This window comes from Phascolarctos cinereus, unplaced genomic scaffold (assembly GCF_003287225.1).
Source record: "Phascolarctos cinereus isolate Bilbo 61053 unplaced genomic scaffold, phaCin_HiC Scaffold_5;HRSCAF=322, whole genome shotgun sequence".
Classification (NCBI taxonomy): Eukaryota; Metazoa; Chordata; class Mammalia; order Diprotodontia; family Phascolarctidae; genus Phascolarctos; species Phascolarctos cinereus.
In genome coordinates this window covers 6,464,104-6,480,422 of record NW_027555958.1, presented here as the reverse complement: position 1 = coordinate 6,480,422, position 16,319 = coordinate 6,464,104, and the positions used below count along the sequence as shown (strand labels likewise).

General features: G+C 46.6%; 1 pseudogene; it reads left to right on the top strand.

The window, feature by feature from the left end:
- The first annotated feature begins 1,743 nt into the window (after nucleotides 1-1,743).
- On the top strand, nucleotides 1,744-6,523 carry LOC144457601 (transketolase pseudogene; annotated as a pseudogene).
- The last annotated feature ends 9,796 nt before the right edge of the window (nucleotides 6,524-16,319 follow it).

Here is a 16,319-nt window from a genome sequence, read left to right as displayed (position 1 = left end):
CTGGCTGGAACAGAATTCCCCATAGCAGCATCCCCATCCCTCCACCACCAGCCTGTGCTTGCTCATAATAACTGACTTAAACCGTACATATTATTATTTCCACAGAAGCCACAAAACGGTTTAATCACAAATAGGAACTACACCCGGATCCTTGATCAGTGAAGCAGCTTAAGTTCATCCCTCGCTGAGATACAGCCCTCTGGTGGCAACACAAAGCAGAGGAATGGGAGGAAGGGGTGGAAAGAGAGGAGTGAAAAAGAAAAAGGAGGACCTAAGAAAGGGAGGAAAAGTCAGCAAGTCACAGAAGAGGAAGGGCCAGTGAGAGCCACTGGGGGGCAGTGGAAAGATATAGAGTCAGACATCACAGATGTCAGAGGCCATCTGGTCCAGCCATTTTACAGATTAAGAAACTGAGTCACAGGGAGATTAAGATTAAGTGATTTTGCCAAAGGGCATTCAGGAAGTGAGAGATGTAAAATTTGAACCCAAGCCCCTAATCCTAAATTTAACGCTCTTCCTACAGAACCATGACTCCTCTCAGAGTACCTGGGTTCAAACCCTACTTCTGGCATTTCCCACCTGTGTGACCTTTGGCAATGGCTCTAACGGCTCTGGACTTTTTGCTTCCTCGTCTAGCTCTCTAATTCTGATTCTAAATAAGATTAATTGTAGGACCAGGGAAAGGACCAGGTCTGGGAAGGGGCTGAACCTCCGTGGGGACCTAGGACCTCTCACACATACCATGCCCTTGGAAGAAACTGCCCCTCCCCCTCCCAATGTAAGGGGAGCCATTAGGGATAGTGGTGCAAGCATCTCGCCATCTTTTTATGAAGAGTCTCCCTTAGAAAGTACTCTGCCCTCCCTCCCATTCTCCTAGTGGCTCCTGCAATGTCTCCAAGAATCCCTCTTGGGCTGTGGAATTCCTCCCACCGCAATGAAAAAAGAAGAATCTCCCAGTATTTATGCCTTGAATGGCCCCAGGCCTGAATAATGCCCATTGCTTGCTGATATATCACTGCCCTTTCCTTTCTAGGATTCTCTTACCTCCTCTGAGATATTTGGGGAGTAGAAGAAAGCAGCTGATCCACGGGAAGGAATGCTGTCAGGGTGCTCCTCCACATGCCGGCACTGAGCAGGCCCTGCCTGCCCAGCATGGGGGACAAAGTCCCAGACTGAGGCTATTTCAGCATAAGTAATGACGAATGTGACAAGTGATGGAAATCACCTAGAGTGAAGTCACCAGAATCAACAACTCCTGAGATTATCTAGAGGCAGCAACACTAACCACTTCAGATAACAGGAGGAAAGTGGCCACTATCCAGTGACATTTATCACTGGCATATGCCAAAGGGTGTGTCTGCTTCCCATTAAAAGGCTCTCCTTCGCTGCCACCAGTTCCTAGGGAAGCCCCTACAGCCTGGGTATCCTTCAATTCCAGGCTACTTGTCCAAATGGAGGAGCTGCTACAGGAGCGTAGCAGGGAACCTGCAGCTCCGAGGCCAAGCCACCAGGCATCTCCCTGGTCCTCCTGATCCAGAACTCTGGCATTCAAAGGAAAACACAGGAACTCTGGGCCCCTGGAGCATTCCAATTGAGCTGAACCACGGTGGGGGGGGGGGAGGAGGAAAGTCTAAGACAAAGAAGGCCATATGGATGATGGGCTGGGGGGAGGGGGGAGAAAGAGCCTGGAAAAACAGGTAAGATTGTCTTCTGGCTTAAAGTCGGCACCTTTTCTACAACGTGATGCTCGAAGAGGCGTACAAGTATTGGGATACAGACCTGGTGAAATCATCTACTTTCCAACACATTGTCAACCCCCAGGTGCCACCTGTTCCTTGACAGCCAACGTGTCCTGAGGTGACCTCAGGAGCCCATGGCTTTTAAGGGCTGTGGACACTTATAGCAGTTGGTACGGTCCAAATCTGGCTCCAGAACACTGCAGGATGGCAGCAGGACCATGGAGGAGGCCGTGGGAGAGCTTTCTTCCATGGTTAAGGATACATGTTAGGATAAAAGCGGTCACTCTCTTTACTCTAAGAGATGGCCTTTCCAGTAGGATTAGTAATGATAATTTAACATGGGAATGTAAGTTGGGCCCAAGGATCTAGGACTCTTCACCATGGGGCCCCTCCACCCTGGACCCAGGCAGTCACAGACTGGATCCAGTCCTGGGGGAACCTAATCACCTCAAAGAAGGGTCAGGCTTCTTTCCTCACATGTTTTGGCCCTTTATACCCCATCCCTCGAGTCTGGGGTAAAATGAAAATTTAAGCATGGGCTCATGAATAGGGTCAGTCAGCCAGTTGAAAAATGCTCGCTTATTAACCACTTACTATGTGCTCATTGCTGAGGAAACAAAGAAAGGCAAAAACATGGCCCCTTTGGCATAATTCTGAGGGGGGAGGGGAAAGAAGAAAGGTTCTATTTCCATCAGTGACTATGATATAAAAACCAGCAAGGATCAGTCAAACTTTTTTCTAACAAACTGCTTCTCCCTCCTTCCCAGCACTGTCCTCAACGCATAGAGCACATGCAGAATAAAGCCCGTTTAACAAAGGGCTGCGAGAGACCTTGGACACCATCTCCTCTGGAGGTCTATAAATGAGAAGTCGCTTGCCCGAGGTGACATAGTTAATTACGCAGTAGCAGAGCTGATATCCCAACTCAGCCATCCATCATGCCCATTCACCCTGAGGACCACCGGACCTTTCAGAGTATTAACTCAGATCTGGAAGAGATCCAAGATGCCATCAAATCCAACTACCTGATTTTATGTATAAGTAAACTGAGGCCAAGAGAGGGTAAGTGACTTGTCCACTGTTACACAGCTACTAAGTGTCTGAGATAGGATTTAAACACAGGTTTTCTGGACTCCAAGTCTGTTTTCCTACTGACTGTACCCCCCAGTCACCTCTTTCCATCCCAAAAGGAGAGGGAGCCAGAGCCTCCTATGTGTGATATTGTTGTTACTGTTCAATCATTCAATTGTGACCAACTCTTCATGACCCCATATGAGGTTTCCTTGGAAAAGACACTGGAGTGGTTTGCCATTTCCTTCTCCAGTGGAGGAAGGCAATAGGTTAAGTGACTTGCCCAGGGTCATGCAGCTAATGAGCGTCTGAGGTCAGATATGAACTCGTGTCTTCCTGACTCCTGGCCCATCACCCTATCCACTGAGCCATCTAACTGCCCCTATATGTGTTGTCTCCCTCCATTGGAGTGTGAGCTCCCTGAAGGCAGGCTACCCTTCTCTTTGTGCCTGTAGGAGCTGGCATATTGTGTTTTTCCATTTTCATCATTGCCTCTATTCTATGAGGAAAACAAAAGCGTAGCTCAAATGACATGCAAAATACATGGAAAGCATATGCCAAGTACCAAGGAAAGGAGGAAAGACTGCTTCAGGACCACAGCCCTTGAGAACAGCACCTAGGCCTGAGATCTGCTCACAACTGGCCCAACTGACCCCTGGCCAAAGAACCACAGCTTTGGACCTTCTGTGCCTGGTAGATGTCTGTGGCTTAGGACTGGCCAGGGACCAGGCCAATGCTTCAAGCCATCCAGATCCAGGCCTCTCTCTTCCTTTTTCTGCCCAGGGAGGACACAGTGACGTTCTTCTGATTTCCACCAGGGGGCAGGGCAGGATAAGGGAAAATGCCAGCTTCCAGGAACCAGCCAGGAATCCACACCAGGGAGAGTGAAGCAGTCCATGAGAGTTTGGGCTGGGTTTGTGCTATCAGAAAATAAGGTAGAAAGCAGAAAGCCAAGCTTCCAGGGGAGAACTTCAGGGTCTTCCAAGAGCCCAAGTTAATAGTGCTGTGAAAACCAGTAGAGCCAAGAGGGGGTCAGAGGCATCATGGGGAAGCCAGTGTGAAGCCCCAGGATTTCATGGAGGGCTTTGAAGCCAGAGTTTGCATTGTATGCAAGAGGTGATGGGGAGTCACAGAAGCTTCTTGAGATGTGGAATGACATGGTCAGAACTGCACTTCAAAATATCAGTCTGGCAGCTGAGAAGAAAATGGACTGGAGAAGGGAGAAACCATGTCAGGGAAGCCACTGGGAGGCTCTTGGAGAAGTCCAGGTGAGAGGTGCTGAAGGAAGGCATTTCTTAGGGTGACTGACGGGCAGAAGCAACATAGAGCAATAGATAATGCATAAGAGGTGCTTTGTAAACCTGAAAAAGTAAAACATCACTGCCAGCTATTACCGCTGATTGTCCAGTGGGTACTGCCAGATTTGGAATCAGGAGATGGCTGGGCTTTAAATCCACTTCTGACACCTACTTGTTTTGTACCTGGAACCAATCACTTCACCTCTTAGCCTCAGTTTCCTCCATTTAAAATGGAAGTAGTAACTTATCGTAACCATGAATCAGGATTTTTGTGGGGCTCAAATAAGATAACATAAATAAAATATCATGAGATGTTTTATGCAAATGTTCTATGTTAATGCCAATTATTATATATCAAAGTGTCAGAAGACCACAGACTACCAGGAGCTGACTTAGACCTGTAGCATAGGGAAAGAAATAAGGTCAGGGTGATTTAGGGATAAGTGAAGAGAACAGAAGCCATTAAAAACTGTCCTCTCATCATCTTCAAGGGCCTCCTCCTTCTTCCCACTCCTACTGCCTTCAGCTAAAATCCCCAAAGACATCCCTAACCAACACCATTAGAGTAAAAAAAAAATCACTTTAACAAAAAGGTTGATTTGGCCTCTTGTCTCAATTAGTGTCCAAGTTAGGACACTTCCAAGAAGGACCTTCTTACTGCTCCTCAACAGGAGGATTCTGTACCTCACTCTTTGCTCCAGATAAACTGGCCCATTTGCTGTTCTCAGTACATGACCTTCCACATCCTGTCCCCAAACCTTGGTACATGCTGTCCCCTGTGGCTGGAATGCTTGACTTCCTTACCTCTGGCTTACACAGCCCCCAGCTTGCTCCTTGACCTCCATCGGCAGGCCACTCTACTCTGCTCCCACTTCTCTTATTGCTACAACTGCTGCTGCCTTTGCTGCCCATCTAGCCATGGAGGATGGCCATAAGTCCAACCAGCCCAGCCAGCAAAAGCTGCAGGCACTGAAGGACAGTACCAATGGCTGCCTTCAGCTCTATCCCGGCCACCATGGCAGCAGAGATCATGGCAAGGCTCTGCTTCCTCACACCCTCAGGGACCTCAGCAATGAGCACTTTGTACACTCCCTTCCTCTGTGCCGTCTGGGTCAAGGTGGTTGCAGTTGAAGATTAGCTCTATTTTAGATAGCCACTCAATCCCAAGATAAACCTCTATGGGTCAGGAGACTGGGGCAATTTAAGGGATCGTGTAGACTGGCAAATACTTGAATAAAGCCAGCTACATGTCCATTGCATGCTGGGTGATAGGGAGCCATGCAAAGGCTCTGTGTGGGAGGCCGTAGCTTTTGCATGGGTACCCTGGTTGCCATCCTTGGAATCAACCAGCTGAGCCACAGTGACCCTGCTCCCTTATAGTATCAAGTAGAATATTACAGAAACATTTTGAATCCTTTAGGTAGAATGCAACCATGGTAGATGGACACAGTGTGAAGGAACTCTGAAAGTCCAGGCCAAGCATCAGCTAGTGGTTGTCATTGTAAAGATGTTCGAAGGCAGAAGAAGCACAGATGCAGAAGATAAGGAATCCTGGCACGAGAAACTCCTTCCCCAAATCATGGGAAGAACAAATCATCAAGGGTACTTCCAGCCAGATCCCAAGAAGAAGATTCTAGCAGCCATCCCCAAAGAGGATGTCCCTGTGATTAACATCACCAGCTTCCAGATAATATCTGCCATAAGTTACAAACCTGGAGACAAGCCAGTCATCTACAAAGCCCAGGTCCTGGCACTGGCTAAATTGGGGCACACCAGTGACCATGTGATTACTCAGAATGGAGTCACCAAGAATCTCACCTTTTCAGAACTCTCCAGGAAGCAGCACTAGAGTTGCTTCATTGAAGGTTCCTAGGCAGAACAGAACATGATGAGCTCCACCATGGGGTGCACCATACAGGACGAGGCCAGGACTTTCCACAGCCCATTTGCTAGCTTCTATAAATGGTCCTTTGACCAGATCCATTTGGCATCAATCTCTGGGAGCAATACCAACCTCTGTAGCTCACACTGTGAAGTGTTCATTGGTGAAGATGGCCCTCAGATGGCCCTCAAAGATCTCTCTTCATTCTGGGACATTCTCAATGGAATAGTCTTTTACCCAAATGAAGTAGTGGAGTTAGCTACCAACATGAAGGGCATCTGTTTCATAAGGACTAGCCACCCAGAGAATAGAGTCATTTATAATAACACTAAAAGTTTCCAGGTTGGCAGGGCTAAGGTGGTCCTACAGAGCAAGGTTGACACTATGACTGTGATTGGTGCTGGAATGACCCTCCATGACCCCTGGCCCAGGCCTAAGATGCCTGCCAACCATGCCAGACCAAAGCAAGTGTAGGAAGGAGAGAGGAACATCCCTTTAACTTTAAATACCTTTACTACTGCACAGAGGGTTGATTAAATTTAGAAGGAAATTTATTTTTTATAGGGTGCCACATCCTATCATTTCCTTCCAAATTCAGCCTACGTGTGGCCTCCTTTAGGAAGCCTGTTGGGCCCCTCCCCTTGCTCCAATTGCTACTGCCTTTCTCCAGTGGCTTATTGTGTCTATCCTAATTTTCTCTACATAGGTTCTCTTCCCTCACATTCCCCTCCTAGCCTGTAAGCTCCCTGGAAGCAGACACTCTTCCCTTTTTGTCTCTGACTTCCCAATGCCTGGCAAACAGTCAGCACTTAATAAATGCTTACTAACTGAATGATATGACTCAAAGAAAAGTTATTCATAAACATGTACCAAAGATTAGAATCGCAGAACTAGCACTGATTTTAAAGTTTTTATTTAATAACAATCACATATATTGGGTCTTTTTTGAAAATTGATCCCCTCAGTTGCTTCCTTTTGATGTGAAGGTGACCCTGGGTTCTCAGAGGCCATGACTGGCAAAGCCTAAGCTCTGGAATATCCCCTCAGCAGGGGAGGTTTGGAGGATGAGCCTGGTAGTGGCTACTCTGTGGTCTAAGGACCAGCTGAGGTTGACCCAGAGAAGGAAATTTTAACTAGAACATCTCTCAAGGAGCCTGCCCAAATCTCAGAGTAGAATGCAAGGTCCCTAAGGACAGGGGCTATTTCACTAGCACCCCAGAATAATGCTTGGCACCGAGTGGTATTTACTAAGTCCTTACTGAGTGATAAAGACAGAGAGAGCATTGATTACGTGCTTTTTCTGTGCCAGGCACTCCGTCTGCATAATGATAAGCATCTCACAGGTAAGGTACCCACAAGGGAGCTAAGTGGCTAAGGGGCTGGTGAGAAGGTGAAGAAGAAGTCCAGAAGGGGAGTCAGTGACATGAGCCTGTTTGGGACTCCTCCTGAAATAGTGGGCCTGGCCAAAGGATCACAGACCAAGAGACCAGGGCAGAGATGGCCAGTGAGGAGGTGAAGAAGTGGTCTAGAGAGTGGGTGAGTCGGGATTGAAGAGAACTCAGGTGGGGCCTTTCCTGGAGAACATCTGGGTGAGGGCATCATCGTCCTGGGGGACTGATTTGTGGGCTGTGTGGAGGAATAACCCTACAGATAGTCTAAGAGCTTTGAAGTCAAATAAGCGAAACAGAGGACTGTGATTTTGCTGACTTCTAAAAGCAAGCAAACAACACTTATTAAGCACTTACTGTGTTCTAGGCACTATGCTTAGCACTGGGGACAATGTTCAGTCATGTCAGTCATGTCTGACTTTTCATGGCTTCAATGGGGATTTCCTTGGCAAAGATATTAGAGAGTTTGGCCATTTCCTTCTCTAGCTCACTTTATTACAGATGAAGAAACTGAGGCACACAGGGTGAAGTGACTTGCCCAGGGTCAGAGAGCTAAGGCCTGAGGCCCGATTTGAATGCAGGAAGATGAGTCTCCCTGACTTCAGGTAGGCACTCTTATCTGCTCATGCATTGGTATCCAAAGAGGCAAAAACAGAAAACAAAGCAATCTTCCTCCCTGCCCTCAAGGAACTTACATGCTTACAGCCTAATGGGAGAGACGTGTAAAGAATATCACATACAACATAAATTCGGAGTAGATGAATGGTGTCCTTAGAGGAGATGGCATGAGAAGCCTTGGGGCCAAGTGTAGGCTAAAAACAGGAGAAGGTGCTTCCTATTCTATCACTAACTTACTGTGTGCCTTTGGCCAAGTCACCTAACTTTTCTGGGCATTGCTCTATGTGGGGGTTGAATCAAACAACCTCTACATTTCCTTCTAGCTCTAGAAACCTCTGGCTCTACCAGGACCAGGTGGGGTTTCTGCACCTCTTCAGAACTGTTTTGCCACACATCATGAAACATGCAGTGACTTCCAGGGGACAAAAAGACATCCTTGGTTTTATATTCATCACAAACAAATCCTGAATGCCTGGGCTGAATCTGAACCCTTGGAACTGGGAAGGTGACTTGAATCAGTGAGGCTGACTGTGTATTAAATTATAGAGCACTTAATTTGCTAACTCTCTGCAAGAGAAATGCCAGGTATGAGGGCCCGAATTATCGTTTGGCAATGTCATGTTTCTACTCACTTTGAAAATTCTCACCAAAGTGACATCAGAGAATCACAGACCTAGAATTGTATGCCTTTGTTATATATTATATACCTAGAATTCCATACCTTTGATGCTGCATGGAAGCTTGGGTGTTGTCTCATCCATCTTCTGCACTTTCTAGGTAAAAAAAAAACCAGATAAATAGAAATATAGATAGACAAATATATGTATATATACGTATATATATACATATATATTTTTTTATATGTGGGGAGAGAGAGAGACAGACAAACAGACAGACAGACAGACAGATTTTTCCTTTAGGGATATTTACTTCAAAAACATACCAAAAAACAAGTATAAACAATTCTTCCCAATAGCTGGGGAAGGTGGGTGCAGACTTACCACCACTTCTTTGCAAAGACAATCCCTGACCCCAAGGAGCTCACCTTCTGATGTGGGTAGATCATGTGTAAATAACCAAGTACATACAAGGTCCTCCTGATAGAAATGGTCTGTGAGGGAAAGCACTAGCAGCGGGGACTGGGGGCGGGGCACTCCGGAGGAAAGGCTTCCTGCAGCAGGTGGGAGCTGGAAGGCTCTGTGCCATGAACAGAATGACTAGGTGAGTGTTGCTGGATCGTAGACTGCAGGGGGGCAGCTGAAAGCAGGCAGAGCTGCTCGATTATTATTCTGCTTCTGACTGACGGTGTGGGCCACGCGTACACTTGCCGACGGTACCTGCATTCTACCACCTACAGAAAACCAGGTTGTCCTTTCATTCCTCAGTTCAGTTAAGCGGTAGAGTGCAGTCTACATTTTGGCCACAAGAGGGCACCAATCAACGGCTTCATCGGAGATCAGCTAGTGTGGATGCTAGGGCTTTTCCAAATGGCTGCAGTTACACCCACTGCTCAGCAGTGGGTGCTCACGGGTAAGTTTTTTACCGATCAAAATAAATACAGCCTAATTTAGAGGAAACACAGTGATTGGTGGAATCAGGAAAGGTCACTCGCAGGAGATGGCACTTGAGCTGAAGTTCAGAGGGAGTTCGGTGAGAAAGGAAAGCATCGCAGCATGGAGAGGCTGGCTGAGGGAGATGGGACGCGTTGACCATGACTAACCTCAGGCAGGATGGAAAGAAGGGTCCTGGGAAGAGGAGAGGGGGGATCTGTGTGGCCAGAGACCAGAGCTCTCCCTGCATGCCAAAGAAAGGAGCTGCCGCTTTGTTCTGGGGCTCCGAGGGAGTGCTTGAACCTTCTGGAGGAGGTGACTGAGGCAGCCTGGGGCCCTTCGGCTGCATTGTTTCTCTTTCCTTTTCGTCTTCACACCCACGCGCCCTGTGTTGGTCCGTGTCATTGTAGGCTTTTGTCTTCTCCAGAGTCCAGTGTCTTCCTCCTCATGGTGCCCTTGAAAGGCCCATCCCAGGAAGCAGCTCTCCACACGTGCGGCATTAAAGAAAGAGCGCTTCTTGGCTGGCACTGTCCTCTAGGTGCTTTTACCATGTAGGCTAGAGTAGGGCAGAGAGAGATTCTGAAAGGGGACATTTCCAAGGGGGGCAGGAGGTTCTCTGTTGAATTTGTAGGACAGGAGGGACAAAAGTCACCCAAGGTGGGGAAGCATGGACGGGTTGCAATCTGCACTATTGGATGGAATAGCCAAGCGGATGAGATCAAAGAACCGTTGGAGTCTTTGCATAGTTCAATGTCTTTTGTTATCATTTTGTTTAGACTGCCACAGCCCCCTTTGGTAAGCTTAGAGAAGAGAGACTCCCTTTCAACTTTCTGGACTTCTGCCAATTTTCTTGTCTACTTTAACAAAGCAGAAAAAATTTCCAAACTGCTTCTTAAAAACAAGTTGCAATGGGTACAGCATATCACGTTGGGACAGACTGGATAGCGAGCCAGACCTCAGCTCCAGAAAGACCCTGCGTTCAAGACCTACCTTGGACACCTACTGGATGCGGCACCCTACAGAAGTCACTTCACTTCATAGGGCTCTAAGAAACTCTCTAAGATCACATACGAATAAATTTCTAAGGCAAATGTAAGTTGAAGAAAAGATGTCAACTAACATTTATAGAAGGAGTTTCCTCATTCTGAACTTATCTCACTTAATGAATTCATAGGTTCAGTCCCTATCCCTATCTATTTTCCAAGGTTTAATTTCATGGCAAACAATGGAGACATTTACCAAGTTCTTTGAATAAATTAGGGATAAATGCCAGAACTCTGTTGAGTAACTATATAGGAAAATTTGAGGCACATGTTGGGAGATAGTGTGTATTTCAATTATTCTGGCTGTCACTTGGCAGTGTGGACTCATATTGGGCTTGAGGTCCACTAAGGCCCCTAGCTCTTCTTCAGTGGATCAGTTGTCTAGGCGCATCTCCCCAATCCTGTACTTGCGCAGTCGATTTTTGGTGCCCAAATAATCAGAGGAGAGAAAACAGAACGCTCCAGGAAATCCCATTAAATAATCTTACCTCACTCCTAAGGCAAAAAGAAATCATTCAGTCAAAGTTTACTGCAAGTGATAGAGAGAGAGGGAGGGAGAGAGAGAGAGAGAAGGGGAGGGGGAGAGAGAGAGAGAGAGAGAGAGAGAGAGAGAGAGAGAGAGAGAGAGAGAGAGAGAGAGAGAGAGAGAGAGAGAGAAAACCGAGAAAGGAAATGTGGTCCAGTGGGAAAGGTGCAGGGTTGAAGTCAGGAGGCCTGGGTTCAAATCTGATTTTGACACTCACCTTGGGTGAGTCATTTAACTTTTCTAGGGCTTATTTTTCATAAGTAAAAATGAAAGCTTCTGAGGCCCCTTCTGGATCTGCTTAGGTGGGGCATTTTGTCTGTTTGTTTTGTTTTTCTTTTCGGCCTCTTGCCTATGTGAGAGAAGTAGCTGATGAATCCTGAAGAAAAGTGAAATCAAGTTAACAATCCTGCAGGTTCTGCTGTGTCCCCAAACTCAGGACTGCTGAATACCTGCTTCATTACCTGTCTGGGCAAAGTCCAGCTCCCAGGAATGCTCATACCTACCTGGGCAAACATTTTCAGTATAGGAGGCGGATTAGGAGGGTGGACAATAATACTAGAGTTTGTACATGGAGAAAAGAAAGGATGGGGTCTAGAGTCCAAAGATCTGGGTTCAAATCCTGACTTTGCTAATTAAGTGACTTTGGACAAGTCACCTGGACCCTCTAGGCCTCAGTTTCCCATTCCTGATTTTGTTTTCAAAAAGACCTCTTTCCATTCAAAATCACTTAGGATGAAAACAGTGATGATGATGACGATGATGCTATGATGAAGATGTGAAGATTACCTAACATGATGGGGTCCACAGTAAGACATAGCATAAGCCTCGCTGGAAAAGAGAATCAGGAAGAAAAAAACAAGAGAGAGATCTTGTCTTAGTGCCAGCATCCCCAAGTAGCGAACATAACCTAGAACTAGTCACCGAAACTTTCAGGGCCTCAGGGGCTTTGTCTAAAATGGGGAAAACCAAACCTCGTTCCTGGAATGCTTTGGGCAGGACCCAATCATCGGTGGAGTGTGATCTGTCAAGGTCGTTTTGAGTGCCTAGATGTGTGATTCGGGCATGACTGAAACTATTCTCTTGTTTCAGGCAGAGCTCTCAAATTCCTGCTAGTGGTAGTAAAACAAAAAGGAAAGGCAGTGTGGTGTAGTGAATAGAGAGTCAGCTTCTACGTAGGGAAGACGTGGGTTCAAGTGCTCTGACTGTGTGATCCTGGGCAGGTCACTCTACTCCTCAGTGACTAGGCAATCCACAGCAGAACTTGCAGAGAAGGTGCCAGCTTGAATGGATGAGGTTTCTCACCTGGGTAGTTCCCATGCCATTAAAACCACAGATCTAATCTTTATCTTCTAAGATGTCCAGCAGGGATTCCTCCCTCACAGCAGGCAGATGTGTGCTGTAAAGACCAAGGAGCCGGCCAGCACACAGACCAACTCCTGGCCCACTGAGGAAAGACGTCACATCACTCTACAGATCACAAAATTCCCCAGTGGGGGGACTATGACAAAAGCTCACTCCATGAGACTGAAAGATCCTGGGTGGAACCCCAGCTTTGTCACTCATTGTCTAAATTTGGGCAAACCACTTACTCTCTCAGGGCCTCGCATTGCCTTTCTGGAAAATGGAAATCATAATAGCAATAGCTCAGAGGATTGTTTTCAGGATCCATTGAGGTAAGGTACATAAAGCATTTTACAAAGCTTAAGATATTACATAAATATTAGCTTATTATTTCATAAATGCTAGATTCCCACCTTTTCTGGACCTCAGTTTCCTCATCTGTAAAAGGCAACAGGTTGGAATACATGACCTTTAAAGTCCTTTCCAGCTTTAAGTTCTATGCTCCCATGATTTAAGTCATAGGGTAAAGACTAGAATTGGCAGAAACAGGTTAATTGGCCAACAATTACACCTGGCTGTTTGCCAGGAGCTGGCAGAAGTCATCCCCGAAGCCCTGGAGAGAGATCCCTTGGGCAGCTGTTGCCTCTACCCTAAAGGTTCTTTGGCCTCCAATATTGATTTTCCATCAAGGAGCTTAGAGGGCCCCTTCATCTCCCTTTCCTTAAATAGTCTGATTTAACAACTAAGGGAGATGGTAGATGTCAGCCGGTTGCCTTCCTCCATTGTCATCTGAGACCAAGGTCCCAGCAGCAGATGACTCGGTTTTCTATGCTTGGGCCTTATTTTTTTCAAAGGGACTTGAAAGTCTCTGATTAGAGACTCTCCTCATTTATCAATTCAGTGTCAAGAACCCCACCCTCCACCCCAAATTCTCTCTAACAGGAGGCCTTCTGCCTGAACACTTCCTTCCCATCGAGACAAGTGGCCAGATTGCATATGACCAAATGAAACACGATGTTTTTTCAAATAAGTTTTTATTGACATCTTTTAGTTTCACCAACATAGAGATTTCCTCTCGCCTCCTTCCCTCTTCCCTTCCCCAGAGAGCCACGGGTTATAACAAGCAGGCAACAAACATTGCTTATTACATGCCAAATACCACAGAGGGTTCTTTTTTTCTCCTTCAGGAATGAAGATGCAGGGGCAGCTAGGCGGCACAGTGGATAGAGCACCAGCCCTCAAGTCAGGAGGACCTGAGTTCAAATCCGGCCTCAGACCAAGCACTTGACACTTAGTAGCTGCATGACCCTGGGCAAGTCACTTAACTCCAATTGCCTAAAAGCAAAAAAAAAAAAAAGGAATGAAGATGCAGGGGCAGCTAGATGGCACAGTGGATAGAGCACTGGATTCAGGAGAACCTGAGTTCAAATCCTGCCTCAGACACATAACGCTTACTAGCTGTGTGACCCTGGGCAAGTCACTTAACCCTATTGCCTAGCCAAAGGGGAAAAAAAAAAGAAACAAAGAATGAAGATGCAACCTTCATTGTGGTTGTTGCTGCTGTCGTGTCAACCATTGTATCCATTTGGGGGAGAAGGTCTTGAGTTTAGATGCCCAAAGACTGAAACTTGTTCCTTACAACTCCTCAGGGAACTATGCCTCCACATTTGTCCCCTGCCTTTTGGGAAATGAGCTCTACACCTTAGAATTCTACTGGGATTTCCCTAGATTTCTTTCAATATATTTCTCATCTAGAGAGCTGGCAGCTGAGAAGGCCTTCAAAGACTCCTAGCCAGAAGCAACAGTCTTCACCTCGCTCCCCCTTCCTGCAGTAGATCTAAGACCCTACTGGGATAACAAGCCTAGACTTGCCTCGAAGGGGAAGAAGGCCCAGTGCCCCAGGCCTTCACCTTCCAACTGTTCCTGGCTCTCAGAGCTTGCTTGCTGTCTGGTTTTCTTACTGTTCTAATTGCTAGCTTGATCTGTGCCAGGGCCTTGTGGCCTAAGCTGTGGGTCTTTAGATCAGAAAACCTGGAGGCCAGAAAACCCTAGACTTACTTTTCCAAAATGGTTAGAAATGCTGCTTGGTGGAGTGTTTTCTCGTGAATCTGAGGTCCTTTTGAGCTCTACATCCTGTGATCCTGTGATCCTATGTTCTGGTTTGTTTGTGGATAATGGAGAAAGGCTAAAGGGGCAGGTTGGATTCAGGGGTGTGCTCAGCACCCTCATATCTTCCAACTGATCAGTATATGGTGAATCCAGTGCACGCCACACCAAGGCAGTCAGAAATCTAGGATTGGCAGGTCCCTCAGGGGTCCTGGAGTCCAAGCGTCTCACTTCACTGACATGAATTGGTCCAGGTTGTTTCAGTGACTTGTCCAAAGTCACATGGTCAGAGGAAGTACTGGGGCCAGAATGTAGGGCTTTGAGTATGACTTGAGGGGCCTCTGGAACGTGGGAATATTAATTAATACACACATATTAAACACTAGAAATACAAAGGCAAAAATGAGAGATCTGTCATCAAGGAGCTTACATTCTATTGAGATGGGGTAAATGTTCACAGATAAGTAAATAAAAATAATTGTGGGAGGGGATAATGAGGTCTAGAGGTTTAGGGGTAATGGAACCCCAAAATCATGACACATGGGTCCTGTCCGAAAGGATTCGACCCAAGCTTTCCTTCAGCCAAAGATAAGGTTTATTAAAGATCTGCCATGTTAGCTAGACTTTCAAGGAATCTGAGTATCTGTGAGCTATTGGCTAGATTGTAAAAATCTGAGCAGTGGCTAGATTATAAGAATCCGAGCAAATTAATGGAGATGAGATGGACCTTAAATACAGAAAGACTATAGGAGAGATCTAGGAGTGGCCAAGTATGAGGTAATAGAACTCCAGGGGTGGCCAAGGGAGAATGGAGCCTAGATAGGATTAAGGGTGAGAAGGGGGGGGCATAGGGAGGTCTAGGCTAGGTTAAGGGTAAGAGATCCGGCATAGCCACAATGAAAGGCCAGTTGATGGGATTATAGCCTCAGAGGACACCAGAGATTTGGCCATGTGGGAAAGTCCAGGGTTTTTCCTTTTTGGGGTCTAGATCCCATCCTCATCAGGGACACCAACAACTTGGGGGGCAGGGGAATAGAATGAAGAAAGGCCTTCTATAGCAACTGGCATTTGAGCTGAGTCTTGAAGGGAGTTAGAAGCTCCCAGTAGTGACAAGGAAGGAGGGCACCCAAGGTAGGGGGACACACTATGCAAAGGCTTGGAAGGAGGGGAATGGAAATGCATGTACTAGAAAAGTCTAGGTAAGCAAGTGAGTGAATTTGGCTGGGAGGTAGGCAGCGGTATGTCTGAGCCAGCTCAGACAGAGAGAGCCTCAAGTTTTCAGTGTGAGCATTGACACCTCAGAAATCAACCAATGCTATAAAGGACGGCTTGATTTATTGTCTGATTGATTGTTTAGACCAGGCCTGCACAATCTGTGCCCTGCGGCCACCAAAGGATCTTCAGAAGCCTGAGAAAAAGGGAGCGGAAAGAGGCCTCTACATTTCTCATGGGCCATCCCAAATCCTTTGGCAGGCTGCAGGTTGTACAGGCCTGGTCTAGACTTAATGAAGTAATGGAGAAAATGTTCATTATGCACATTCCACTTGAAAGCATGTCCTGCATTTTTAAAGGGCTGGTGGTTAAACATTTACCAGCACGACCCTGGATGCTAGAACAAGGTGAATGATATGCATGATGCATGAATGGGCCTGGAATGACTGGCTGGAACCAGATTGGGAATGACCTCAGTTACTTAACTGAGGTGGTCTGCATTTCAGCGTCAAAGTAACAGTGATCTCCTGTGGCTTCTAGAGCAA